The sequence below is a fragment of the Taudactylus pleione genome, unplaced genomic scaffold, assembly GCF_031769625.1.
Source record: "Taudactylus pleione unplaced genomic scaffold, aTauple2 ptg000946l, whole genome shotgun sequence".
Lineage (NCBI taxonomy): Eukaryota > Metazoa > Chordata > Amphibia > Anura > Myobatrachidae > Taudactylus > Taudactylus pleione.
This window is the reverse complement of record NW_028285347.1, coordinates 2,890,719-2,896,957: the sequence shown is the minus strand read 5'-3', so window position 1 is coordinate 2,896,957 and position 6,239 is coordinate 2,890,719.

Here is a 6,239-nt window from a genome sequence, read left to right as displayed (position 1 = left end):
GTAAAGGTAAAAAAGGGGGTGTGAACTAGCTGCTGCTGCTCCCGGTAAGTGCTGATTATACTACTGACTGACACACATCTATATTACACCCTGTCGCTCTTCTCCAGGTTTTTACTTTCAGGACTAAAATATCTACAAAGAAATTACTACATTTAAGAATCAATGAAACAAAAATGTTGACCTGTCTCTGTACCTGCATATTAATAATAGACATTAGTACTTAGTACTAGCAAGGCACTATAATAACACACAGAAGCTTGGAAAGCCTAGAATGCTGGCCTGACCACAATGGGCTCTGTCACAAGCACTCTGTACATTTGTTAATCATTCAGCATCAAATAGAACATGAGAAATCTAAAAAAATGAAATAACATCTATATATATATATATATATATATATATATATATATATATATATATATATATATATATATATATATATATATGGAATTGGTATGTAACACCCCGCGGCCGCATGGTTCGATTCCCGGCAGCAGCGGCCCGACATCAGCAGAGATCCCGGCAGCGGAAGCCCGACAGCCCTGGAAATCCCGATCGTGGATAGCTAAGTATTGTCTAACCTAACCCCCCTAACCCTAACCCTCCTTAGGGGTGCCTAACCCTAACCTCCCCCCCAAGTGCCTAACCCTAATCCCCCCTCTAAGTGCCTAACCCTAACCACCCCCTTCCCCGCTGCCTAAACCTAAGTCCCCCGGGGGGGTGCCTAACCCTAACCCTCCCTCCCCCTAGCCTAACCTTAACCCTCCCGTGGGGGTGCCTAACCCTAAGTCCCCCCCGGGAGCCCTAAACCTAACCCTCCCCCCCCCCCCCCCCTGCGGGTGTCCGCTCGCGGCGCCCGGCATCCCTACGATCGGGATACCGGGTGGCGGTCTCCCTGCGTCGGGGAAATGCCGGGCGTCTACATCTAGATGCCCGGCATTTCACCCTTGCCGGGATATGACAGTCGGGAAGCCGGCTGCCGGTATTTAGGCAGTCGGCTTCCCGATTGCATACCGTAACATATATATTTATTTATCTATTATTTCCCACTGGTGGTTATTCAATTCAGATGCTGCGAATGTTAAATGATCAGAAGTCTCTTCATTAAAAGTAAAGTATAGGTGATGTTTTAATGTAGCTGCCCCTGACCTACAATGCAACATTATAAATAAATATTGACATAAATAGCACAGTTTAAATTTAAGCCTACGTTGTGAAAAGACCAATGCATAGTATATGATAAAATTAACTTACAGAGCAAATACTAAGAACCATCACTAATAAGCATATGTACAGTATAGAGAGCAAAGGATCTGGCTTCTCACATATAAATGACATCTAACATAGATAACATTTCTGTTCCTTTGAAAATCACAGTCTAACTACAGCCTAAAGGTCTAACTACACACTAGAGGATTTTTTACACGATTTGGCCGATTTCAACACATTGGAACTACGAACGAGAACGTTGCCGTCAGATGCATCCTCATATCTGGCAATCTCGTTAACGATGCACCGCAGATCGTTATGTGTACGCTCTACTAAACGACCAGACGATATGGTTACATCAGGGCTCGACAAATTTTTCTAAAATCTAGGAGCCAGCTTAAAAGTTTAGGAGCCAGACCATCGCCTTAACTAAAATATCTGAAACCTTATATAGACCACAACACAAGCCCCTTCAATGCCCCTCAGAGCTCCCATCCCCCAGACCCTTAATCATATGCTCCACAATGATTCACAGCAGTCTGCAGAAAAAGTGACAGGCAGGAGAAGGCTGCATTTATCACCGTCAGATTCACAACCAGCCCACACAGTCCAGCCTGCTCCGCTGCTCAAGATGGTGCCCACCTCGATGTATCCTCTGCGTCCTCACTGCGCAAAGAGGACAGGTGGGTCCAGCCGCGGAAGAGACATACTGAGCCCGTGCACCGCGCAGCCAGCCCAGAGTCTGTCACACATCACTCTGCTGCGCTGCGGGCCTGTGCGGCTTCAATGCTGAGACGGCTGACACTCAAAGTGTGCGGGGCTTTCAGGGTTGTGTGTACTGGGGGCGAAATGTGAGTCAAATCTCGCGAGACTGGTACTGTGACAGCTCCTCAGCGGCCGCAGTAACAGGTAATAACATCTGAGCCGCCGAGGAGGAGACAAGGACCGGAGCTGACACAGCTGAACGCTGTACTCTGGGTATTTTATAGTAAGTGTCAGGGACAAGGAGTGGGGGCCCCGGGGTTGCCGCCCTGTCTATACCCTGCACAGCCGCAGTCTAGGGGAACTGCTTCCTTGGATCCTCCCTCCCTGAAAAATCTGGTCGCCAGGCAACAAAATATAGTCTCCATGGCGACCTGGACCCCGGGATTTGTCGAGCCATGGGTTACATTATATAGATAACGATCTCAACCACCAAACGATGCACGACATATCGTTTGTTAGCTTGCACAGTGTGTATGCACGATATCGTTTGTCCGGGAGCTCCAAGGAGTTCAAGGGAAATCGTTGACGACATTGCATCGTTTGCAGGTCGTCTAGTGTGTAGGGGCCTTAACTCTCTTTGGGGGGGATTCAGTTGGACGCGATGTGCCGTTCCGGATTGGCACATCGTACCCACTGGCATCGCAAGTTTTGCAAAGTCGGCACTTCCGTAACTGGCTGATATGTGCATAGCAGGCATTTCAGTGATGCTGATGGCTCATTGCGGAGAATTGAATCCCCCCTTTATATTGCATATTGTGGCAGTATCACCAGAGATGGCGCTGGTGAGCAGCAGATTCTGTGTGGGGCAGGAGCGTTCTGCCCACACAGGGTAGAAATACTAATGCTGGGCTTACACTATACAATTATGTGTCCAGTCTGGTTTTTTGGAATGCAAACCTGATAATACAGTATATGGGAGCAAATAACAATAGAAATTTGCTCCCAAACACTAGAAAACGGACAAGATTTTCCTTCCCACCAGACAGATTGGACAGATATCTGACAGATAATTGTAGAGTGTAAGCCCATTGTGCCTGGAGGCCATTGAGGGCCAGGGTCCTGAGTCCAGACCTGCAGGAGGCAGGGAGGACCGAAAAACTGTAAAGACTGTGGGCCTGATTCAGACCCGCTCGCAAGTGGGTCGATGGTCCCTCACTGCATATGCACACGCGGGAGCCGGCTCCAGTGCGCGCATGCGCGAGACCCGGCCAGAGACGGGCGCTCCGTCGCTACGGGTCTCGCACCAAAGCGGGGCGGCTGTCGATTTTGATTGACAGCATGTCCCGTTTTGGAGGCAGGCAGGGGGGTGGCTACACAAACGGAGGCATTCCCGAAGGAACGCCTGCCGTTTGTGGGAGGCACCACTGACATAATCAGTGATGAGCTTCCGGCTCTATTTAAAGCCGGAAGCTGACTGGGGCTTGCGGGAATGAGACCCTACCACAAGGGTCACCCACAGCTATGCGAGCAGCCAGGAGGCCGAAACAAAAATAAAAAATGCCCTGATTCTGAGCGAGCGCACTGAAAGGTCATCCGGCTCTGAATCAGGGCCTGTAAACATTGAAGCAGCTGGGCTGCAGGCTGGGGAGGCCAGAGCCTATACCTGGAGGAGACAGGGAAGGACATCAAGAAAGACTGTGTATATTACTCTGCTGGAAGCAGATTGTGAGACATGAGCAGACCGAAGCCTGTGAGAATACCTGTCAGAGCTGCTGAGAGACATTGCATCTACATCGCTTCTGAGACCAGCGTTGTCAGCTTTAACTAAAGTAAACACTGCCCGATCGGAGCTGAGCTCCGATCGTGGCAGGAGTGTGGGCCGCATATTATATATATGTGGGCCCACACTGTCGGGCTTCATAAAATGTCCGGCGATTCAAATCCCGATGCCGGAAGACCGGCAGCAGTGAAGATCCCCACAGGTGAGTAGGCTAACTATACCTAAGTCTCTCCCCCCTAACCCTCCCTTAGAGGTGACTAACCCCCCCGTAAGTGCCTAAGCCTAACGGGGGGGTTAGGCTTAGGCACTTACGGGGGGTTAGGCACCCCTAAGCTTAAACCTAACCTTTCCAGGGGGGTGGCTAACCCTAAAGGAGCCAATAACCTTACTGGGGGGGTTAGGCCCCCACGGCTTAAACCTAAACTTTCCAGGGGGGTGCCTAACCCCAAATCCTACCCGGGAGCCAATAACCTAACCCTCCCCCCCCCACTCCTTGCAGCTGACGCGCCCGCCGCCCGGCTTACCTTCGTTCGGTATACCGGGCGTCGGGCTCCCGGCGTAGGGATAATTATAGGCGTCGGTCTTTCGACGCCTATCATTAGACCCCTGTCGGGATTGCACAGTCGGGAAGCCGGCGGTCGGCTTCCTGACTGCATACCGCCTAGTGTAGATGGTATTTATCCTGTCACTCACATTACATCTACATTATGTGGAGTATAGGTGGTATTTATCATGTCACTCACATTACATCTACATTATGCCGTGTATAGATGGTATTTATCCTGTCACTCACATTACATCTACATTATACCGTGTATAGATGGTATTTATCCTGTCACTCACATTACATCTACATTATGCCGTGTATAGATGGTATTTATCCTGTCACTCACATTACATCTACATTATGCAGAGTATAGGTGGTATTTATCCTGTCACTCACATTACATCTACATTATGCAGAGTATAGATGGTATTTATCCTGTCTCTTACATTACATCTACATTATGCAGAGTATAGATGGCATTTATTCCTGTCACTCACATTACATCTACATTATGCAGAGTATAGATGGCATTTATTCCTGTCACTCACATTACATCTACATTATGCAGAGTATAGGTGGTATTTATTCCTGTCACTCACATTACATCTACATTATGCAGAGTATAGGTGGTATTTATTCCTGTCACTCACATTACATCTACATTATGCAGAGTATAGATGGTATTTATTCCTGTCACTCACATTACATCTACATTATGCAGAGTATAGATGGTATTTATCCTGTCACTCACATTACATCTACATTATGCAGAGTATAGATGGTATTTATCCTGTCACTCACATTACATGTACATTATGCACAATATAGATGGTATTTATTCCTGTCTCTTACATTACATCTACATTATGCAGAGTATAGATGGTATTTATCCTGTCACTCACATTACATCTACATTATGCAGAGTATAGATTGTATTTATTCCTGTCACTCACATTACATCTACATTATGCAGAGTATAGATGGTATTTATCCTGTCACTCACATTACATTTACATTATGCACAATATAGATGGTATTTATTCCTGTCTCTTACATTACATCTACATTATGCAGAGCATAGATGGTATTTATCCTGTCACTCACATTACATTTACATTATGCAGAGTATAGATGGTATTTATCCTGTCACTCACATTACATCTACATTATGCAGAGTATAGATGGTATTTATCCTGTCACTCACATTACATCTACATTATGCACATTATAGATGGTATTTATCCTGTCACTCACATTACATCTACATTATGCACATTATAGATGGTATTTATCCTGTCACTCACATTACATCTACATTATGCACATTATAGATGGTATTTATCCTGTCACTCACATTACATCTACATTATGCGGAGTATAGATGGTATTTATCCTGTCACTCACATTACATCTACATTATGCACATTATAGATGGTATTTATCCTGTCACTCACATTACATCTGCATTATGCGGAGTATAGATGGCATTTATTCCTGTCACTCACATTACATCTGCATTATGCGGAGTATAGATGGCATTTATTCCTGTCACTCACATTACATCTATATTATGCACATTATAGATAGTATTTATCCTGTCTCTTACATTGAATCCCTTTACACAAAAAAGAGATTTTATTAAGTTATAATAATGTACATTTCATGGAGTTGTGAAGATTTTACTCCAGTGATTCACATTACAGCCACATTTTATGGACCTGGTTTTATTCGTGTAATTTATACCAACCCACATTATACTGCATAGAGATTTTATTTGACTTTTTTACTTCAATTCATACTGTATGGCATTGCCATCATTTGATTCTCATCCTTCATATTAAACTCATGTACATCCAATATGGAGTACAGATGATTATAAATGTTGTCATTCATTTGTAAACCATAATAAAGTCACTTTGTGTTTGTATATATAAATATATTGGGGTACATTTACTAAGATGGGAGTTCTATTAAGAAGTAATGTTGCCCATAACAACC